The 23,471-nt window shown below is 44.4% G+C and overlaps 1 protein-coding gene across 1 annotated transcript in view; it reads left to right on the forward strand.

Moving 5' to 3' along the window:
* Positions 1-23,471, forward strand: part of KLHL3 (kelch like family member 3) — a 183,169-nt gene that overhangs the window by 70,358 nt on the left and 89,340 nt on the right. The window lies entirely within an intron of this gene.

The raw sequence follows: 23,471 nt of genomic DNA on the forward strand, positions 1-23,471 counted from the left end.
TTGGGTTATAGCCAACTGAGTCATACTCAGAGTCAGTCCATTAAAAGCAACAGACTTAAGTTCATTGATTTCAATAGGTCTACCGTACTGTGGGTATGGCTAATAGTGAAATGACACTTTATATTTGCCTTCCCTGCACTAATTTTTTTACTAATGGTGGTCTTAATTATCTATAAAGTAATACATTTTTGGGACGGTTAAAAAGCAAACTTCAGTATTGTTTAGGCAACACTGTGCTGGTGCAGAAGCTGATGTTCAACATCTGCAATAAAACTGTAATAGTTTATGCTTTTGGATAGCAATGACTTTTGCCTGAAACTGCATTCCAGCACACTTACCTAGGGACTAGGGTTGTCAGACTCAATAGTGGACAGGACTTCTGTGCCTTTATGTCAGGAGTATGGGCAGGAGTCAGGCTCTGGGGCCTGTAGTGCTTTGCAGGACTGGGGCCTGCCTCAGCTTGTGCTGGAGAAGCAAGGAGTGGCCACTCAGGTGAGGCTTCAGCTTGTGCTGGAGAGGCAAGGAGTGACCACTCAGGTGAGAGGGATAAAAGCTCAGCATTTCCCTTCAGCTCTTTGCCACAGCAACGCTATCCCTGCCTGGTTGCATCTGGCCTCTTGCTCCTTGGACCCTTGCCTTGCCGACACCTTGATCCTCGACCCTTGGACCTCTGCCTTGCCGACGCCTTGATCCTCGACCCTCAGACCTTCGCCTCTGCCTTGCTCCTTGACCCTGTGACTGCCTGCTGTTGGACCCTCAACCCTGCATCTGTTCCTGCTTCTACACCACCATCTTGCCTCTGGTCCTGACGTCCTCAGCCAGGGCTTCAACCGCCCGCCAACCGGACCGTGACACTTTAATTGCCCTGCTCTGCCCTCTCTTGAGTCTGGAAACCTTAAAGAGAAACCAGCAGACCCTTTGCTTGGAAATTAAACAAAGGGCCTGCTGGTTTGTCTTTAAGGTTTCCAGACTCAAAAGAGGGCAAGGCAATTAAAGGCACAGAAGTCTCGTCCACTATTGAGTCTGGCAACCCTACTAGGGACTTAGCTACATTAGTAAAGATAAAGCCCTTTATATGCATTATAACACTGTTACACCAGATGGTGCTGTGGCTTCCTGTCTTTTGCCAACGGGATTTCTCTCATGAAGTTTACAACACTTCAACTGAATCACGTTTTTGATGTGTCTAGATCAGGCATCCCCAAACTGCGGCCCTCCAGATGTTTTTAATTTTTTCCTTTTTATGCTTATCACTAATTATGGCACATATACAGGGACCCAGGTGGCTCTGTGGGTTAAACCACAGAGTCTAGGGCTTGCTGATCAGAAGGTCGGCGGTTCGAATCCCTGTGACGGGGTGAGCTCCCGTTGCTCGGTCCCAGCTCCTGCCCACCTAGCAGTTCGAAAGCACATCAAAGTGCAAGTAGATAAATAGGGACCGCTACAGCGGGAAGGTAAACGGCGTTTCCGTGCGCTGCTCTGGTTCGCCAGAAGCGGCTTTGTCATGCTGGCCACATGACCCGGAAGCTGTCTGAGGACAAACGCCGGCTCCCTTGGCCTATAGAGCGAGATGAGCGCCGCAACCCCAGAGTCGGACACGACTGGACCTGATGGTCAGGGGCCCCTTTACCTTTACCTTTATACAGAAAAAGAAAAATACTCTGTGCCACTCTTTGTAGGCAAGAGTAAACACCAGTTTGTTTCAACAGAGCAACATCCTTCAATATATGGCAGTGGTTAATCCTTGCTAGTGATTAAGTAAGACATACATAAGAAGAATTTAGAGTAGGCATCCCCAAACTGCGGCCCTCCAGATGTTTTGGCCTACAAGTCCCATGACCCCTAGCTAACAGGACCAGTGGTCGGGGAAGATGGGAATTGTAGCCCAAAACATCTGGAGGGCCGAAGTTTGGGGATGCCTGGTCTAGATCCAACCTAGGAGAAAGTCTAGCTGAACTCAGGGCATGTTTCTTAGTAGATGTGCACACTATTGCATTTTAAATAATGTTACAGTTTTTCTATTTACTCTTAATTATTTAGAAACTACCGTTCTAACATGATGTCCTTATGACCTAAGTCTAATTATTCAGCTTTACTATCAGTAGGTTTTTAAGCATTGCAAATTCCATTGACATTTGGATTGAGATGTCAGTAATGATGTCAAAATTATTAAGGTTTTGCTTTCATTTGGAATATTTGTTAGCTCAGTTTGGGGCAAAAGAGATGTACCACTCCCCCAAGCCACTGCAGTAATGTTGCCAGATACGCTAAAATTAATTAAACTGATGCTGGGTTACAATTTTAATTAGTTTGAAGTGGGAAAATCAAACAAGCAGAGTTTTCTGTTTTGGCATCTGTAATAGCTCTGAATGTTAATATGGTGAATAAAATTCCAGCCTTGAAACCATTGCAATGGACTCATTTTGTTTTAGGTGGGTACTAGGTAGGCCCACCACAGGAGTACACAGGGGTAATGCGTGCGGCAAAATTGGAAAGAGTCAGAAGAGAAAGAAAATGGATAAGAAAAAACACAAGCCAAAGTAACAAAAAGGAAACACTGATCAATAGTGGACAATCAAGTCCTTTCTAGGGAATGTTTTTAAACCAGTGTCTAGAGTCCAAAGAGCTACTTCAGACTCACCCAGAAGTGTGTGCATATCTAATGGCAGATATGACTTTGCCCTCTTTTGAACAGGAGACTGTTGTAAACAGTTCTTGAAACCTCAGTTTCAAAAGCAACTTTCCACATTGACTTTTAAGGGCAGGGAAACAAGTCTAAAGGGCCCATGGCCTCATGGAACTATTTGTATGGTTCTTTAGTTACCTGGAGCCCTTCTATAGCTTTTGTCTATTTATCTTGTTTCCTCCTGGAAGATAAGTGCCACTTCAAACATGTTTATTTTTCTACTGGGACAGCAGTTCCAAGTTTGAAGACTTTGTACGCCATCTGTAAACATCCTGCACAGCAGTTGTGTGCACACTGATTTTGCTGTCTGTACATGCGTAGGGAAGGGGACGCGGGTGGCACTGTGGTCTAAACCACAGAGCCTAGGGCTTGCCGATCAGAAGGTCAGTGGTTTGAATCCCTGTGATGGGGTGAGCTGCCGTTGCTCGGTCCCAGCTCCTGCCCACCTAGCAGTTCGAAAGCACATCAAGTGCAAGTAGATAAATAGGTACCGCTCCGGTGGGAAGGTAAACGGTGTATCCGTGCGCTGCTCTGGTTCGCCAGAAGTGGCTTAGTCATGCTGGCCTCATGACCTGGAAGCTGTCTGTGGACATACGCCGGCTCCCTCGGCCTATAGAGCGAGATGAGTACCGCAACCCCAGAGTCGTCCACTACTGTACCTAATGGTCAGGGGTACCTTTACCTTTACATGCGTAGGGAAGTCATTTGTCAGTTTTTCAGGGAGTGGCAATGCAATCAGATAGACATACAACACACACACCACAGTCTATATGTGGCTCATGCACTGTTTTTCAACATGGAAGTGCTATCTGTGTAGGACACTCATTCCATATCAAGTGGTCCCAGGTGAATCAGTAAAATAAATTACATTTATAGAAAATCAAATTGCATTTATTCAAGAAATCAAGAATGTTCCTGCCTCTATAGCACTCCCACATGATATTTGCAAGAGTATCACAGGTTGAATTGGTTTTGAATAATTCACGTCAACGTTATTTGCCCAGCTGTTCCTATCAGCGTTTGGAGCAGATGTTCGTTGTATGAGCTGAAAGTTTCAGAACACAGTGTGCTGTTATTTCCTGGAAAGTTAATAGTTCCACTTTGATTTGTCAAGAAGGAATTAAGATTCTCAACCCTCCCACTTACTCCTGGCCTGAGGTTTTTTCTAATCTGCATATATTCTCAATTCTGCATGTGGTTGTCTTGTCCTTCCTCTGGTTGGAAAGTTTCTCTTTTTAATATATTTCTTGCTCTGTTAGAGAAAGCAAGTAAGGTTTCCAGTAGTTGTTTTAAGCAGTATATTTCCTTGCCTCTTCATTTGATAATTGAGGTTGAGACTTGGGAAACTTTTATTAGCAATTCATTATTTGGAATTCCCTTCAACCATGTTGCAGCATGGTGATTATGTAAATCTAGATATGAGGGCATACATGATGTATATCATTCGTATACATGACCCTTGGCTGTGCCCCTGCTCACTCTGCTTGCCACTCCCTACTCCACATTCATTCCCTAGAGTCTCCCATTGCCACCCATGCAACTACTAAGCTGTCTTTTTACCTTTCTAGCTGCATTTCTGAAGCCACACCTCTTCTGTTCTACAGCCCTGCTTTACACACATTTTCAACTTCACCCCACATCCATGCCTCTGATCCACCTTCTTTTCTGCATCCTCCCTCACACACAGACCACCCCATGGTGATCTCCTAAATCTTCCTCCTCCCCACACTTGGAACTACTAGACATCCAAAGCTGGAACTCACTGGAACTCAGTTCTGGCACCTCTCAAGTGCCATTGTCAGAGAATAAGGGAGGCATTCATGGGGAGTACCAGCACTTCTTTTTCGAGAAAAATAACACTGTAGACACCTCTTTCACCTGCCCAGCTATGAAGCCTCCTATCCTGCATCTCCTCTCATACCACCACTTTAATCTTCACTCATACCTCCTACTCCCCCTTTTTGCAATCCCCTTTGCGATCCACATTTTCACCACCCCCTTGCCCCCTCCTCCTTCCTTTTCTCAACTTCTGTTGTCCATGGACCACTACTCTTCCCACTTCTCCTCCTCTCCTATTTTGCAGCCCCCCTTTGCCCACACACCCCATTAATGCGATATCTCCCTTTTTTCCTACCCCGTGCTCCTAATTTCAGCTCCACCTTGTACACACCCACACCCCTATTTCCATGCCTTCTCCTCCCCCCTCCTATTCTGCAGCCTGTTTTGCAGCCCCCCCATCTGTGATGTCATATATTACTGTATCTTTAAGATGAATAGAATCTTAAGAGCAAGCCTGTTGGTTAGCTTGTTCGGTGATAGAGAAGGTTTGCTTTAGTTGATGGATATTGTACATATAAGGGTGTTTGCATGTTAATAAAATACCTGTTCTAAATTACTACATTGAATATGGAACTTCATGTTGAAGGCAACACATAGTTCCAGGGATGTAATACATTCCGTGAAAGTGCTATGGAACATCTGAGGGTTCTGCATCTTTTATCTCTCTCACACAAGGCAGCTGAGAAAAGGAAGAGGGATAAGTTTGAGTACTGCAAGAATGGAGAAATACTGAGAGGAAAATTGCGGTTTTAAACAACAATAGACATTTGAATAGAACAAGCAGGGATGGAGACACGGGGGAAGTGATGGTTTAAAACAAGAGTTCAGTACAGTAAGAAGGGAGTTGGGAAAGATGCTATTGTGTTAGCTTTTTGGTGTTAGCTTCTCTGTTGCACATATCTCTGCTGTTTTTTCTTGGGTATGGCTATCATCTGGCCTGTTCCCTGCAAGTCAATCCACAGAATCTAAACCATATTTTGCCACCATTAGCAATTCAGAAGCCTGCAGATTTGTAGTTAGACTTTCTATGAATACCACAATCCATAGTGGGAATAATGCCTTCCCTATGTGTTTATTTGTTTTGGTTCTGTCTGTACTTTTAAAACAAAAGATTCTGATTTCAAAGATTCTGATTTCATCAGGCTTGATAGTTATAGTTTTCCATTACTGATCGGAGCCAGCCATGTTCTAACATTATTTGCTTCATTTAAAATACCTTTAGCGTTCAGAAGTGATGTTATTATAATAAACTGTGTGCTTTTGGGAAAGTATTTGAGATTACTGAGTTATCAGAGTGCACAATATAGATTTACTGTACTCTTTAATTTAAAGTATGCGGCAGTGAGTGGGTGGGTTTATCTATATACAATTCTTGCTGCTATCGAAAGCATCCACTGTTTTGATAATTTAGTCCGAAATCCTGAAATTGCTGTATGCAAAACAAAACAAACCTTCTATTAGTAACAGAGAAGGAAATTGCTCCTCAAACTTTCAGAACTAGTTTTGTAATACTGTAGCTATGGATGGGGATTTCACACACAAGTCACAATGGAATGGAGCTGGTTTGCAATATTGGATGCTCTCATAAATTATGTTCACTTCTTCTACAAGCTTTCACAAAATAGTGACTTAGAGGAGCCACTGCAGAACCACTGCACTCTGTGAAATCTTCATGCCCAGAATCCCCAGTACTGACACAGGGTTAACTTTGGGGGGGGGGAACGACCTACATGTATAGGGATGCTGCCCATGTTTTTGAGTGACAGCTTGTAACAGAAGTGCTAGCTCTTATCACTCCTGTTCCTTCAAATTTTTTTTCTGCCCAAAGTCTTAATTAGGCTACAATCCCCAAGTAAGCCAGTGTAGTTGCTTAAACTGTTGTATTTCGTTTGCCTGAAAACACATTGGACATCTGGTCAGAAAGGGCAGAGGTATCAAAGACTTTATGCCTTTCCTTAATTCCTGTGAATGTGCAGTGATAAGTAGCCATATATTGTATACATGGAAAGCCAGAGAAACTTAGAATATTATTTGACTGGATGCTGACATTCTTAAATGTTAGATACCACACCATGCTATTTTTTGGGGGTCTTTATTTCTGTTCACTGTCTTGAGCAGGTGTGGGAAACCTTCCACCCTCCTGATGTTGCTAACCTGCAACTCCCATCAGTTCCAGAAAGCGTGGCCAATGACCAGGGATGATGGGAGTTGCATTTCAGCAACATCTGGAGAGCGAAAAGTTCTCCATTCCTAGTCTAGATCTTGTCTCAGGAACAGGACCTGAGCCTCTCCTTCACTCAGTGGAGGCTTTAAGTTAGGATTTTAATAGCTCTAGCTACAATAGGATTGTAATAAATTGCCTTAGTTGGATAAATAACTGGTTTATTTTCTTTTATGTAACTACCATGTCCTTACTTGTTTGCATGTTAACTTTCTTTGAATGCAATTGCCTGAATGAGAAGCCTTGAGTTGATGAATCTGCCTAGCTTGGATTGATTTCACTCAATGCTTGAGCTACTCGACCATGCTGAAAAGAGACACAGGAGGAAAGGTATGGATTGGGTTCTCACCTAAGCATACCAGAGAGCTTGCTAAAAGTACTCCCCTCCTCTCAGATAAATTATCATAGCTTTTAAGTCCCTTCTGCCTGGGAAGTAATGGAAATCAAAGGAGCAGGTGGTAGCTGCTTTTATTAGGGGGGTGCACTGCATCTCTGCTGGGAGTGCCTCATTCATTACACGGCTAGGTTATCAAAGTAAGCATGTAGAAAGCCTAGATATGGTCCCACTTTGCGAAATTGGCATAGCTACAAATACTCTGGCATACCTTACTATATTGGACAAAGTGGAAGAAAGCCCGCTCTGTGAATGCTGGAGTAAGCACCTGGCTTTGCAGAAAGCACTATTGATTGTATCAAGTTGCCACTATTTTCTGAATCTTGACTAATGATAAAGCTGAGAGGCTTTAGCTTACAGACAAGGTTTTTATGTTACGAATGAAGGTCTTTAGTATACCTAATTTCTTTCCTTTACACTTCAGTCAAAGATAAGGATGGTGTCATTGTTTGGATGTATTTCATGCCTAGATAGACTTTAACGTATGTGGTAATGTTCAGCAGTTCTTTCTCTCTTTTCCAAAGGTTGTTTTTCCGCTCCCCACCCCCACTCCATTTTCGCATGGGAACCAAACTTCTGATGTTTAATTGGCTGCAGTAAAAGGGAAAGATGAATGCTTGCCAAGGAAAATATAGACTGTTCAGCTCCCTCAGATTGCTCACTTTGTTGTTGTCCATTGTGCAGCTTTCTCCGACTACTTCTATATTTGCATGCACATGCAGCATTGCAGGCCTCAGGGACAATAGGGCTGTTCAAGGCTTGATAAAGTTTTTGTTTTCTGTAAAAACAAAACATATACCAAGCCTGTAGTGGTCCCCTCAGATTTGCAGAGTGTGCAACAGGCAACAGATGCTTTTGTAAAACCAAAACCTAATTAAACCCAGAGCAGTCCCTCAGGCACGGAAAACACAGAATTCTGGATTGCTGTGATAACCTGTGTTGGATTTTAAGTGGTGGAACATATTTGTTTTGTTTTCCTTCAGTACAGCTCTAAGATGTAAATGTTGACCCTCCTTGACCAGAGGGACACAGACAAAGATCTTTCTGTGTATCAGAGTGTTCCTTAATTGGTACTAACTGAGCATGTAGTATTTCCTTACAACATGGCATTGGCTGTTCCTCATCACTTTCCAGTTGAAAATGTTGACATTTGTTGCAGGCATGAAATTATGAGTTGTTTCATTTAACAAACATGAAGCCAGAAGAAGATAAACTGGCTTTTGAGGCAGTTTTGTACAAAATGTATCAGGCTGACTTTTAACAGGGACTTGATGCACTTTTCTTTTGCTGTGGCTTCTGAATGAGCAGAAGCTTTTGTAATAGCATACTATATACTTATCAACACCATTTTGTTGCACATTCTGGATAGGGTGGGAAATCTGAAATAGAGGTATGACGTGACATTGTCACCCCATTTGTCACTTTCCCCCAGTGTTATCAAAGAACCATTAGTGAGCACTCTTTGGGTTCAGTCAGTCAACCAGCTATAAATTCACCGAACAGTTACCTCATACAGCCCACCTTTTGCTGAGGAGCAGAGCTACCATGATTACCTCCAAGTCACATCTCAACAAGGTTCCACAGCATAATCCTCTGTCTAGATTCTGTCACAGTTGTCCACAAAGGTGACCCAAACCACTTATGTCCCAGACTGGAAAGGATACAAATAGTTTTGGACTTCTGCAGTCATAGTGGTCAGGGCATTTTTTCTTCCTGTCTGAAGTAGAGAGAAAGTAAGCAAAGCGATAACTTTCACTAGATTTGTTTCCTAGATACAGATTTTTGAAAGTTGCAAAGATCTTCTTGTTGGGGAAAAAACAAATTAATTTACTTGTTTTCGCTGGTATAGTATCGCTATAACATTTAGCTGCCAGTCTTGTTTTTGAAACGTGTTGCATAGGTTAGCTTTTTAAAGTCATGGATTCAGAAAGAAATCAATGTAGGGGACATGAAGTGTTTACTAATGGCTAGATGTCTTTCATAGAAACTTTGTGTGGCTTTTCAGAGCTCCATCTGAGTGCGTAGAAGGCATGATTGTATGCACTCAGCAGAACTGTGAGAAATCCATCCATAGTTAACTGAAGCTGTGTAGAATATTCGAGGTCAATCTTTTTGACAGAGTTCAAAAAGCAAAAGTAATTGGTAGTTTGGGGCAGAGCTGAAACTTTTTTGTTTCCAAAGACTCCTGATGTCTCCTAAGTAAAGCCAATGTCATTTCAGAAACTTATTATGATCTGGTCTACAATATTTTCCTGGTCATTATGAAATGGATTCTCACACTAATGGTGGTTTATGATGATACTATACTGTATGAAGATGGATTTAGACAGTAACTTGTGTGACTATGTTTTTCTGAGCCCAGTTTCCACTGGGCATGTGACAGACAGGTTACCTGAAGTGTTTTTCATTAATACAAAGTATAATTTGGTGAATGATTACAAACCTACTTATGCTTCCTCTCAGCCTAGCTGAGCTTTGGAATTCTTCTTCCCTTCCCATGGCTAAAGAACAGTAAGATGCATTTTCTAATTGTGAGTGCTCCTTTGTTTCAGTCCAGTTGACCTAGTAAAGGGATGTTAAATTGAAATGAACTGATATGATCTGTACCCCACTCTTATTAGGTGCCCACCACTAAGCCTGCCTGCCATTGGCCAATTCAGCAGGCAGGTTTGGATTCAACTTCCCGGCTGGAGAGGAGGCTACTGTTTCACATATCAAGGAATTAAATAGATTTTGATACATTTTGCTGGGCCTTTACTCAGATTCTGCATGCAACCAAATCCAAGTGTTCCAAGATATTTTAAAAGGTTTTAATATTTTGGGACTCAACTCTGGGTAGGCCTATACAGTGAATAAATTGATGTTTCTCAATATAAGACCATGGCGCAGTGAAAATATTTTAAAGCACCTTTTAATTTAGAAGTGTTGTAGAAGTCCTGGCATTAGAAGGGAGTAACTTTTTAGAACTGCCGTTCCGCCAAGTAAAAATACAAAAAACAGCCTCAATTGCTTAGTGTTGTAACCAAGAAGTCATGTCAATTAATGGAAAAGTTAAGGACAGCCCATTTAATAAAAAGTAAACCCAAGGGGAACCTGTGAAAGATGAAATGTTATACAGGTTCAAGTTTCTGCATGTTGTTTTTAATGGAACAATTAATTTTGGTTTAATTCTATCCTCCTGAGAAAAGTAGGTAAGAAATAGGGACTAGCAGGTCAATTTTGTTAATGAACCAATTTATATGTAGCTTTACAAGTGTCAGTTTGTAAGACAAGGTATCACCAAAAGAGAAACAAGAATTATTTTGTTGGAACATATAAAGAAGGAGAAATAATCATATCTGATCCTTGATGCCCCACTCCTGCCAATAGGTCCACCATCCTACATTCCAAGCATGCCAGGACTATGCATGTAATCTGGAGTCGAAACAAAATAAAAAAATTCCTTCCAGTAGCACCTTAGAGACTATCTAAGTTTGTCATTGGTATGAGCTTTTGTGTGCATGCACACTTCTTCAGATATCTGAAGAAGTGCGCATCCACACGAAAGCTCATACCAATGACAAACTTAGTTGGTCTCTAAGGTGCTACTAGAAGGATTTTTTTTATTTTGTTTCGACTACGCCAGACCAACACGGCTACATACCTGTAATTTGGAGTGTTCACAAATAATTTATATAGTCAGGCTTTATGTCTTGCAAAAGTGTTATGGTTCCCAGTGTAGAAGTCAGGATTTCCTAAGATATTGTAAATGCCAGCCACAGGAAGCCTGTCCCAGCATTTACGTCATTGTACTTCAAGGTATTCACAAGCTTTGCCTGTGTAGTTTCATTTAAACCATCTCTTCTTAGCTGTAAATGTGATTTGAGATGGCCAGTACCTTCAGCAGGGCTCAGTTATCTGTTAGCTCTGAGCAGTAATCTACAATACACACATTAATCTTAAATGGCAGCATGCACAGAGGCAGGAATAAACAGCTATTGATACCTGTGAGGTGATGCTTGTGCTACAGTCATTATTCATTATTAAGAAGAAAGGTGTCATGCTCTGTAAGTAACACATATGGCCTTGCACTGTAGGGAGTTCAGACTCTACTGGTAAATGAAGATTACATTCTGCAAGCATAGACACATATTTCTGGGAGCATCCTCCTCCCAAATCCAGCCCTGAAGGGGCAGCAACTTTCTATATGCATCTTAGCTTGCCCAGAGTAGGAATATTGGCCCTGTTATGAGCTAAACAATATCCATAGTTCTAACAGTAAAGTGTAATGTGCAATTTTCAGACTTTTCAAGTAATCAGTGCTAAATGTCAGTTCCCTAAGTGATCTGGAAGTAGCTTAACCACTTGGGAATATACTATTCATCCCTGTTTCTATTCCTTCATCTCTGAGACTCCTGGCTTCCTTTGTAGATGAGATGGATGAGTCTGGCAATGTCAGTTTCCCGTAGTTTCTCTGTTTTCCAATCTCAAGTTCAGCTTTCCATTTTTTTGCATTTAAAACAAATTCTCATGAAAATTCAGCAGCATTATAGAGCAAATTTCTCATACCACAATGTTTGGTATGTAATTTTGCCTAATATCCACATTCCTGAAAGGATGTTTCCTTCATACAATGCACTATTAAAAAACATTTTCACTAATATAAGCATTTTTATGCACACTTTTGCCTTATATGCACTTTTTGGGTACCCTGTTTTGTTGGTGAACTAATATAACAAAATTCAGAGAAGTGCAGATTTCAAAACATAACTGCGTTTCAGTTCACTTACGTATTGTTTTTGGAAATGCAGTTTTGTACTAAAATGTGAACTGCATTTCGCCCTGATCTGTACCTCTATGGTCATGAAGCCATTCTTCCTCAGCCTCCCTATTCCTTTGTCATTTATACATGGCTCTTCATTCAAGCCCATTTCCTAGCTTCCCTGCCTTGCTGGTGAGCAGGCCTTTATTTGCAAAGTAACCTTGCTCCAGTTCAACAGAACTGTTTGGGTTATCATAACATGAGTGCTTTACTCTTCCCTTCCTGTACTTTCTGATGATGTGAGATGGTCAGCTGCTTCCCCTACGAGTCCCCTCTCTCCTTGTTGTTAACCTCTCTTGCATCTAAGAACATTGTAAAGGTAGGGGTGTCCCCTTCACCCCCACAAATAGCTCTGTAGCTGCACTGGAAACAAAATTGTCACGATGATATCAAAGCCCTTCCATGGTGGCTGTGCTCCGGTGGAAAGAAATGGCTGTGGACCTTCAAAGCTTCTCTCCCCCCCCCCCAATTATATACAGCCACATTTCTTATTGAATATTTGAGGGAAGGACTGTGCCTGCTTTTGAATGCTACATATTCCGTGCATCTCCTACAATACCCTTTTAACATTGTGCGTAGACCAGCATTTCTCTTTGGTGCTGATAATTCCCAGCATTAACTTCAAAATATCTGCAAATGCAGTCTTGAAATGTTTGCTGTGTTTGAAGAACTTATGTGTAGGGGATGTCTATTCATAATTTTCTAATTTCTACTCAGTTGATTCCTATTTTGTATTTGGTTAAAGCATTTTGGGTGTTCCAGAGTGACCTGTAAACAGATGTAATGCTTTGTGACTTGAGGATGATGCTACTTTTTTCCTAATCTCGTAAAGGAATGTTTTGCAGCGTGAACTAGGAATTCAGATGCTGCTCATGTGGCTGTGAATTTTATTTACTTGGATTTATTTTTAAAAGCTGTGCTCCAAGCTCTTGGCAGGAACACAAACTATTAAAACATAACTGCTAAAAATTAATATCATTGTATTTAAATGTATGCATCCTCCTTAAACAAAACCGCTCTTGTTTCCCCTCAATAAACCTACTATCATAAACTAATAAGTTAAATAATATGATTTCATCTTCTATAGCCAGATATGTTCGAGGGGCTAGATGTTTCCTCTGCTACAGTATCTTTTCTACAGGGGGCTTCATAGAAATCTCTGGCTGTTTGTTTATGGGATCAAGATTAATGTAATGTGCATGAGAAAGTGTGTTTATTTATAGGACTGTGGCTAATGGCACATTCTACATGAATAAACTTTGATGAAGTTTGATGATATTCCTCTATGAGATTTAGTTTAAGTGAGTGGACTGGTGCATTAGTTCCATGAGGGAAACTGAAGATGCAGCAATGAGGTAAGTTAATTTTGTCATCCTAGAATCACCCAGCATTTAGTCTGATCCAGCATAAACTCGGAATAATTATTATAATAATAATTTTATTATTTATACCCCATCCATCTGGCTGGGTTTACCCAGCCACTCTTGGTGGCTTCCAGCAGAATATAAAAAACATAATAAAACATCAAATGTTAAAGACTTCCAGACTGCAGTGCGGGAACCGCCAGAAAACCCTTGGAAGTGAACCTCAGTGTCCGGGCTGAATGATGCGGGTGGAAACACTCCTTCAGGTATACTGGGCCGAGGCCACAATTAAAGGCTAGTGAATAGCAGTTGTAGGCAAACCATATGCTTTTGTGTGTGTTTCTTTTTAAAAAATGTACATGGACACATTAATAAAGCCAATTTCAGAAACAACATGAATAAAGTCAATCAGCTCTGCCCATAATCTTGGCAGAACAAAATACTTTGTAGCCTCAAAGAATTTACCTGGGTCAGGGTGGGGAGGGGGTGTCGCGAATTCCTTCACGGCGCTTTAGCAGAGATGTTAAGAGTTCCAGTTTCTTTAGTGCAGTATATTTATTGTGAGCTATATACAAATATCTACAGGCAGTTCATACACAAGCAGTTCATACACTCTCTAAACCTCTCACTGACCACACCCTTCTACAACACCACCACCAAATATTGCTGGATAGGTTTCCCTTTTAAACCACTGACAGCCAATCAACTAACAGCACATTACTGCTGAGTCATTCTGACCCAGCACTTCTACAGAAAGTATTGCATCAGCCAGTTTCACTTTACTAGTACACTCAGGCCTGCAGACTTACTATTTCGCACAGCATTCTGTGGATCCCAACAGGGGGACAGTGTCCCTATTTCAGAAATGATTTTATAATCAAGGTACTGAAAAGGTCCTGTCCAATGAAATAACCATCCTTAATTTGGACAGTGGAAGCTCAGGAAGTAAGGTCTCATTATTCTCAATGGACAAGGTGGTATGTGCATGCATGCTCATTGAGGAGAATGTGCACTAATACATTAATTCATCTCATTCAGTATTTTATTCATGTAGTAGCTTCAGAGCCTGGAGAGCAGGGAAGCTCCTGTTGCTTGAGGTCAGAAGAGAGATAAAGGACATTTTATCTCTCTCCTTGCTTAAAATCCTTTGCTATTTAGCAGGGTTAAGGAACAAAACACCTTGAAGTTTCAAAATCTGAAGTGGATTTTGAATTGAATGTTGAAGACCACAGCTCTCCTTCAGAAAGGAACAAATCGGGCAAGCCCATCTGTAGAGCTCTGTATGAAATATTATGCTTTCTTTCCGTTTGGCACCTGCCTACCCCCACCCCACTTGCCCTAGTGATAGACTGATATAGAAATGCTTGTGTGTGTTTGAAACCTACAATCTTTTTAGCCCAGAGGCAAGAATGCTACCCTCTGAACTGATCTGATGTGTTCTTTTGTCCTGACAATTCCCCATATGCCTTTCATCTGCAGAAGCATTTGGAATTCTGCAGGTAGTTTTTGAACAGGTACTGTAACTTCATTTAAACGCTGGAACAACTCAATGAATGGCTGTTCTGTTCCATCAGTCATATTTAGGATCTACTACATTTCAAAGGAGGAGCAGGGGGTTGTATGTGCACATGTAAGTGTCTGGCTCGCTTGAGATGCAGCGTATGTTGTTCCAGGCAAAACTATTCAATATGGAATATGCGTGTGGGGAGTGAGGTCTGCTCATGCCAATGGGAGTTTCCGCCCTCTCCTGTCCTATGCACCCCTAAACTTGTTCTAGGGGTTCCCCAACCCCCCCAAAGCAGATTTAGAGGTGCAAGTGAGGGGGCACGAAATCTCACTGTGCGAACAGACCTCGTTCTGCACACGCAACAACTTAGTTGAATCCCACCCATCGTTTGGGCACTTGGGAAAACCATTTGATAATATCACCACAGCTTTCCTAAGGCACACATTACACTGCAGAGCGTTGTGCAGTGCTGTATTGCAATTGCAGAGAGGTGGAGGGTGCAGGTTATTTTTATATTTCATTTTATTAACAAATGAACAAACGAAAAACCACCCAGGAATTCATAACATACACAAAGGCACACAAACAATTCAGAAAATGACCAATGGTCTGTAAAACAACATCTCTGTGTACTTTGTAAGCAGAAGGCTCAGAACAGTTTAATATAAGCCTGACCTTCTTCCAGAGGTTTACCAAATAATAGTTCGCTTACCTTCCAAGTCCCGGACTGCAGAATCCGGGACCAGCAGCCGTGTGACACCGGAAGTTGCGTCGACGTAACTTCCAGTGTCGCTTTACCCTTCTATGGGCACCAAAAATGGCCGCTGCCAGCTTCGAAAGTCGCTTGTACGCATGTCAGGAAGTGCGTCGACGCAACTTCCGGTGTCACTCCGCCCATCTATGGGCACCAAAAATGGCCGCCGCCAACACCGGAAGTCGCGTCTATGCACTTCCGGACATGCGTAGATGCGACTTTTGAAGCCGGCGGTGGCCATTTTTGGTGCCCATAGATGGGCGGAGTGACACCGGACGTTGCGTCGACGCACTTCCTGACATGCGTACAAGCGACTTTCGAAGCTGGCAGCGGCCATTTTTGGTGCCCATAGAAGGGCAAATCAGAAAGAAAAAAACTGGCCGCCGGCAGGAGAAAATAACGGAGAAAAACGGGAGACGAAGTGATACGGGGGACCACCGGGAAAAGGTAAGTAAAAATGGGGTTTTCCCAGGGGAAACGGGGTACTTGGCAGCTATGAATAGTTTGCCCTTAATGAGAGAAACAACACCTTACTCAGCTGCACTTGGCTGCTTCTAGTTAGGGCTGTAGGAATTGTTTTCCTGGCCACAGCAGTGTTTTTCGAAAGAACAGGGCAGTGCAATCACATGATCTTTTGCATGCCTCAGGCTTGCCAAAGCTGTAACGTCTGTGGATATCAGTGCCACACCCTATGATGTTATGTGAGTCGGAGGGCACTGGTGGGGAACCTTTGGCCCTGTAGACATTGGTGGACTCAAGTTCCCAGCAGCCACAGCCAACAAGACCAATGGTTAGGGATGTTGGGAGTTGTAGTTCAGCAATGTCTGGAGGATCACAGGTCTGTCCTCCCTCCGCAATAGGAGATCCTGTGCTTTCCCACCTATTAGTGAATAATGAAAAGGATGTACAGATATGTAATCTTCACGCTGCTTCCACTGTTTTGCAAGAGGGTGATATGGAGGAAACATATCACATTGTGTTACATTACATCATTTTATTTGTATTCTGCCTTTCGATAGTTAAAACCATGCTCAAGGTGGCTTACACCATGAAAAGAATTACATAATTAGAAATATATCAAAAGTACGGTGGTACCTCGGTTTAAGTACACAATTGGTTCCAGAAGTCTGTACTTAACCTGAAGCGAACTTTCCCATTGAAAGTAATGCAAAGTGGATTAATCCGTTCCAGATGGTCCGCGGAGTACTTAACCTGAAGCGTACTTAACCTGAAGCAAACTTTCCCATTGAAAGTAATGGAAAGTGGATTAATCCGTTCCAGATGGGTCCGCGGAGTACTTAAACTGAAAGTACTCAAACAAAATTTTGCTTCGACTCAGACCAACACGGCTACCTACCTGTAACTACTCAAACAAAAGCGTACTTAAACCGAGGTATGATTGTAGTCCTAAACAAAAAATAAAACACATCAAAAAGTACACAATGAAAGTGAACAATTTCCACATAAATATATTCTTTCTACCAGGGGTATTTCCTCTTGTTAATCCTTCATAATATATTGAAACGAGATGAACATTTAGAAAGAATATGCAAAGGTTTGGACTAGTTACATCTTATATAATTATAAAAAGGGATAAGGCTTACAATCTATTGTAATCTTTTTATTTTTAATAATACCAATAATTTAAGAAATACAACATATAAGGCTATTTTTAAAAATTCAGTATTACATGGAGCTATTGGCTCATAGAGCAAGATGTTTATAATGCAATTTGATAGCACAGTGATGACTGTGGGTGATGATGATGTGGGTGCGGAAATAGTACATTGTGCTTAGTGAAGACTTTGTGACCTTCCTGTGCCTCTCTCTGAGGGTCCTGACACTTTTCTCAGCAGAAGTGCTACTGGTGTTCTTAAGACATGTTTCTTATGCTACAGGCAAGGAACATTTGGGGACTAACTCATGTCACCGTCCTATTTTCGCATTCCTTCTTTCAGTCTCCAAGGCTCAGAGATAAAAGCCTTGAATGTCTTAATATTTTATTCTTTTAAAAATAACTTGACCCATCAGTCACATAGGAGGAAAAATACCATTGGCCTTCAGCAGTGAGTATTTGGATGGCTGAAGTTCTATCTATATTCCGAAGCCTACAATACTGTCTACCTTTCACTCTTGCGGCTGAAAATGATCAGATCTTATTGGCGTAATTGCTTCCTCTTAATATTTGTAAGAATAATTTCCTCAAAGCTCTTTGAAATATTTCCAGGTGCGTGATGGAGCTTATGATTCTATCTACATGGCTTGCAAAGCACACCTTCATTGCTTTCATTTGCACAATCCTCTTACGGGTAGCTCATAGTGCTAGATCGATCAGTCTCTATAAGACAGGATATAGATGGGATAAACAATTTGTTGCAACACACACACACACACGTGTATGTATGGGGTAGGGAAATGTAGAATGTCACATCACTGCACCAGGTAATGGTCTACTTGATACTGAGGGGGAGAATGGAGCCAGACAACTAGTTTGAACAGCATCCTGTAATGCTGTTCTTTTCATCAGGACAGACATGTACATAAGAACAGGTGACGGGTATGTACAGCCTTAAAAATCAAGAGATAACAGGAAACAATGCAGTAAATGTGACAGACATACCGTATTTATGTGCAGTGAGTGGGGTTAGTAATAATATAATAATAATAATAATTTATTATTTATACCCCGCTCATCTGGCCGGGTTCCCCCAGCCACTCTGGGCGGCTTCCAAAAAAACAGAAATTCTAAAATACAGAAATCCATCAAACATTAAAAGCTTCCCTAAAAAGGGCTGCCTTGAGATGCCTTCTAAAGGTCTGGTAATTGTTCTCTTTGACCTCTAGTGGGAGGGCATTCCACAGGGTGGGTGCCACTACCGAGAAGGCCCTCTGCCTGGTTCCCTGTAACTTGGCTTCTCGTAATGAGGGAACCGCCAGAAGGCCCTCGGAGCTGGACCTCAGTGTCCGGGCAGAATGATGGGGGTGGAGACGCTCCTTCAGGTATACCGGACCGAGGCCGTTTAGGGCTTTAAAGGTCAACACCAACACTTTGAATTGTGCTCGGAAACGTACTGGGAGCCAATGTAGGTCTTTTAGGACCGGTGTTATGTGATCTCGGCGGCCGCTCCCAGTCACCAGTCTAGCTGCCGCATTCTGGATTAGTTGTAGTTTCCGGGTCACCTTCAAAGGTAGCCCCACGTAGAGCGCATTGCAGTAGTCCAAGCGAGAGATAACTAGAGCATGCACCACTCTGGAGAGACAGTCACTGGGCAGGTAGGGACTCAGCCTGCGTACCAGATGGAGCTGATAAACAGCTGCCCTGGACACGGAGTTGACCTGTGCCTCCATGGACAGCTGTGAGTCTAAAATGACTCCCAGGCTGCGCACCTGGTCTTTCAGGGGCACAGTTACCCCATTCAGGACCAGGGAGTCCTCCACACCCGCCCGCCTCCTGTCCCCCACAAACAGTACTTCTGTCTTGTCAGGATTCAATCTCAATCTGTTAGCCGCCATCCATCCTCCAACCGCCTCCAAGCACTCACACAGGACCTTCACCGCCTTCACTGGTTCTGATTTAAAAGAGAGGTAGAGCTGGGTATCATCAGCATACTGATGGACACCCAGCCCAAACCCCCTGATGATCTCTCCCAGCGGCTGCATATAGATGTTAAAAAGCATGGGGGAGAGGACAGAACCCTGAGGCACCCCACAAGTGAGCGCCCAGGGGTCTGAACACTCATCCCCCACCACCACTTTCTGAACACGGCCCAGGAGGAAGGAGCGGAACCACTGCATGACAGTGCACCCAGCTCCCAAGCCCTCTAGACGGTCCAGAAGGATGTTATGGTCGATGGTGTCAAAAGCCGCTGAGAGATCCAGCAGAACAAGGAAACAGCTCTTACCTTTGTCCCTAGCCCGCCGGAGATCATCGACCAGTGCGACCAAGGCAGTTTCAGTCCCATGATGAGGCCTGAATCCTGACTGGAAGGGATCCAAATGGTCCGCTTCTTCCAGGCGTGCCTGGAGTTGTTCCGCAACCACTCGCTCAATCACCTTGCCCAAGAATGGAAGATTTGAGACTGGGCGATAGTTGGCCATATTGGCCGGATCTAAAGATGGTTTTTTAAGAAGCGGTTTAATAACCGCCTCTTTCAGCGGGTCTGGGAAGGCTCCCTCATGGAGAGAAGCATTTACCAACCCGCGAAGCCCATCGCCCAGCCCTTCCTGGCTAGCTTTTATAAGCCAGGATGGGCAAGGATCAAGGAGACAGGTGGTTGGTTTCATTCGTCTAAGCAGCCTGTCCACATCCTCGGAGGTAACAGATTGAAATTGATCCCACAAAACTTGACTAGACAGGACTCTAGCACTCCCCCGCCCCGGCCCTGCTCCCACGGTGGAGTCTACCTCTTCCCGAATCTGAGCGACTTTATCTGCAAAAAACTTTGCAAAATCATTGCAGGAGATCATGTGGCCTGTACTGGGCCCGGATGGAGCAGGTGGTTCCGCTAAATTGCGAACCACCTGGAAGAGTCTCCTGCTGCTGTTTTCTGCAGATGCGATGGAGACGGTGAAGAAGGTCCTCTTCGCCGTCGCCATTGCCACTTGGTAGGCTCGAAGTTGAGCTCTAGCCCGTGTCCGGTCTGATTCAAAATGAGTTTTCCGCCACCGGCGCTCTAGCCGTCTCAACGACTGTTTCATTGCCCTCAGCGCCGGGGAAAACCACGGGGCTGTCCGGGCTCCATGCAATCTGAGAGGGCGCTTCGGAGCCAGACAGTCAATAGCGCTGGTTAACTCCGCATTCCAGCGGGCCACCAGGGAATCACCTGAAAGGCCATCGACATGGGATAAAACATCCCCTACCACTCTTTGGAAGCCAATTGGATCCATTAAGTAGCGGGGGCGGACCATCCGAATCGGTCCCACCTCCCTGCAGAGGGGAAGGGTTGCGGAGAAGTCCAGTTGCACCAGAAAGTGATCTGACCATGGCACTTCTTTTGTTTCGCTTTTACTTAATGTCAGATCACCAACATCCATAGAGGTAAACACCAAGTCCAAGGCATGTCCGCGGCTATGAGTTGGGCCAGACTTATTCAGGGACAGCCCCATGGTGGCCATGCTTTCCACGAAGTCCCGAGCGGCTCCTTGTAAGGTCGTGTCGGCATGGATGTTAAAATCCCCTAAGACAACCAAGCTAGGTGTCTCCAGGAGCACATCCGACACGACCTGAAGCAGCTCGGGCAGGGAATCCTTGGTGCAGCGGGGAGGTCGGTACACCACAAGGAATCCTGTACTGCCTCTATTGCCCAACTTCCAGAACATGCACTCAGAGAACTGGGTCTTCCCAATAGGACGCCTGGTGCAAACTAATGACTTCCTAAAAATCACTGCAACCCCCCCTCCCCGCCCAGATGGCCTGGGTTGCTGTGCATAAGAGAAACCTGGTGGGCAAGCAGCGCCAAGAACGGGCCCATCGGCTTCCTCCAACCAGGTCTCTGTCACACATGCCAGGTCAAATCCTCCATCCACAATCAGGTCGTGAATGGCGGTGGTCTTATTCATCATCGACCTGGCATTGCACAGCAGCACCTTCAGGTCATGTGGGTATCCCTTGCCTATTCCAATATCCGTCCGGTCAGGACCAGACCTGGAGGCAGGGATAGTCCTCAGACGACGACTAAGTCTGCCTCCTCGGTAATGACATGGTCTGGTCTTAGCGTAACTCCTCCTCCTACCCGTGACCACTGAGATCGGTTGTTCCAGTGCACACACCCCTGTGGAATCTGCCCCAGCCATTTTGCTTGCTGGGACCCCCTCCCGGGCAGCCCTGACCCCTCCCCTTAAAAACAAAATAAAACCTCTGTAAAAAACAGCAAAGAACTCAACAAAAGAAGAACACAAAAAAGACAATAAAACAATAAAACCAAAAACAATAAAAATTACAAATACACTAAAATTTAACAGATTCCCACACCCAACTAAAAATCCCTCCCACCTACCCCCCCAAGCACAATAAAACAATGAAACCAAAAACAATAAAAATTACAAATACACTAAAATTTAACAGATTCCCACACCCAACTAAAAATCCCTCCCACCTACCACCCCAAAGAAGATAAAAACATAAAAAATTCTTTAAAAAGCATTTTAAAAAGAACTCTGTGCTGTTTCAAGTTCCCCTGGGCAGCACCAGCAGCAGAGCGGCGGCAGCAGTCCTTTATGAGGCCTTCCAGGCCCCGCCCTAGACCAGGTGTAGAGAGGTAGGGACAGGGCCTGTGGGCACTCACAGCAGGAGAGAGTCCTGGGCAGCACCAGTAGCAGAGCAGCGGCAGCAGTCTTTTATGAGGCCTTCCAGGCCCCGCCCTAGACCAGGTGGAAGGAGGCAGGGACAGGGCCTGTGGGCACTCACAGCAGGAGAGAGTCCTGGGCAGCACCAGCAGCAGAGCAGCGGCAGCAGTCCTTTATGAGGCCTTCCAGGCCCCGCCCTAGACCAGGTGGAAGGAGGCAGGGACAGGGCCTGTGGGCACTCACAGCAGGAGAGAGTCCTGGGCAGCACCAGCAGCAGAGCAGCGGCAGCAGTCCTTTATGAGGCCTTCCAGGCCCCGCCCTAGACCAGGTGGAAGGAGGGAGGGACAGGGCCTGTGGGCACTCACAGCAGGAGAGAGTCCTGGGCAGCACCAGCAGCAGAGCAGCGGCAGCAGTCCTTTATGAGGCCTTCCAGGCCCCGCCCTAGACCAGGTGGAAGGAGGCAGGGACAGGGCCTGTGGGCACTCACAGCAGGAGAGAGTCCTGGGCAGCACCAGCAGCAGAGCAGCGGCAGCAGTCCTTTATGAGGCCTTCCAGGCCCCGCCCTAGACCAGGTGGAAGGAGGCAGGGACAGGGCCTGTGGGCACTCACAGCAGGAGAGAGTCCTGGGCAGCACCAGCAGCAGAGCAGCGGCAGCAGTCCTTTATGAGGCCTTCCAGGCCCTGCCCTAGACCAGGTGGAGAGAGGCAGGGACAGGGCCTGTGGGCACTCACAGCAGGAGAGAGTCCTGGGCAGCACCAGCAGCAGAGCAGCGGCAGCAGTCCTTTATGAGGCCTTCCAGGCCCCGCCCTAGACCAGGTGGAGAGAGGTAGGGACAGGGCCTGTGGGCACTCACAGCAGGAGAGAGTCCTGGGCAGCACCAGCAGCAGAGCAGCGGCAGCAGTCCTTTATGAGGCCTTCCAGGCCCCGCCCTAAACCAGGTGGAAGGAGGCAGGGACAGGGCCTGTGGGCACTCACAGCAGGAGAGAGTCCTGGGCAGCACCAGCAGCAGAGCAGCGGCAGCAGTCCTTTATGAGGCCTTCCAGGCCCTGCCCTAGACCAGGTGGAGAGAGGCAGGGACAGGGCCTGTGGGCACTCACAGCAGGAGAGAGTCCTGGGCAGCACTCTTAGTTTTGCTAAAGCTAAGGCCTTTAAAAGGGCTATAATTCAAGGTCTAAATGAATGCCCCCAGATGTGAGTAATATACAAAAAGAACAATCAGCCACTGAAGATTTTTTAAAAATATAGTGTATGGTAGAAGACTCTGTGCTGTTTGATGTTAGATTCATCATGGCCATGGGCACTGTTGTGTATTGAGTCAAAGGATTTTATATCTGCATTACTATTGTCTGTATGTGCTTTAGGGTAAAGTAACTGCCTTTTGGTCCCAGAGGGTACAGCTACTATTGGTTCATTTAAGCTGCTGTATTTGGATCCTCTGTCTTATTGGTTTCCTCCAAAAGGCAGCACTGTGATTGCCTGATATTGTTCCCTCCAAAATGTATCCCTTCCTAGCTAGTCCCCTGTCCCTATAAATGTAGCTTTCCTCTCCTCAGTCTTCAGTCTTGTTCACTTTAATAAAGAGCTGTTACTAGAGAACTGTCTCCAGCATGTTTTGTCAAG

The sequence above is a fragment of the Zootoca vivipara genome, chromosome 2 (genome assembly GCF_963506605.1).
Source record: "Zootoca vivipara chromosome 2, rZooViv1.1, whole genome shotgun sequence".
Taxonomy (NCBI): domain Eukaryota; kingdom Metazoa; phylum Chordata; class Lepidosauria; order Squamata; family Lacertidae; genus Zootoca; species Zootoca vivipara.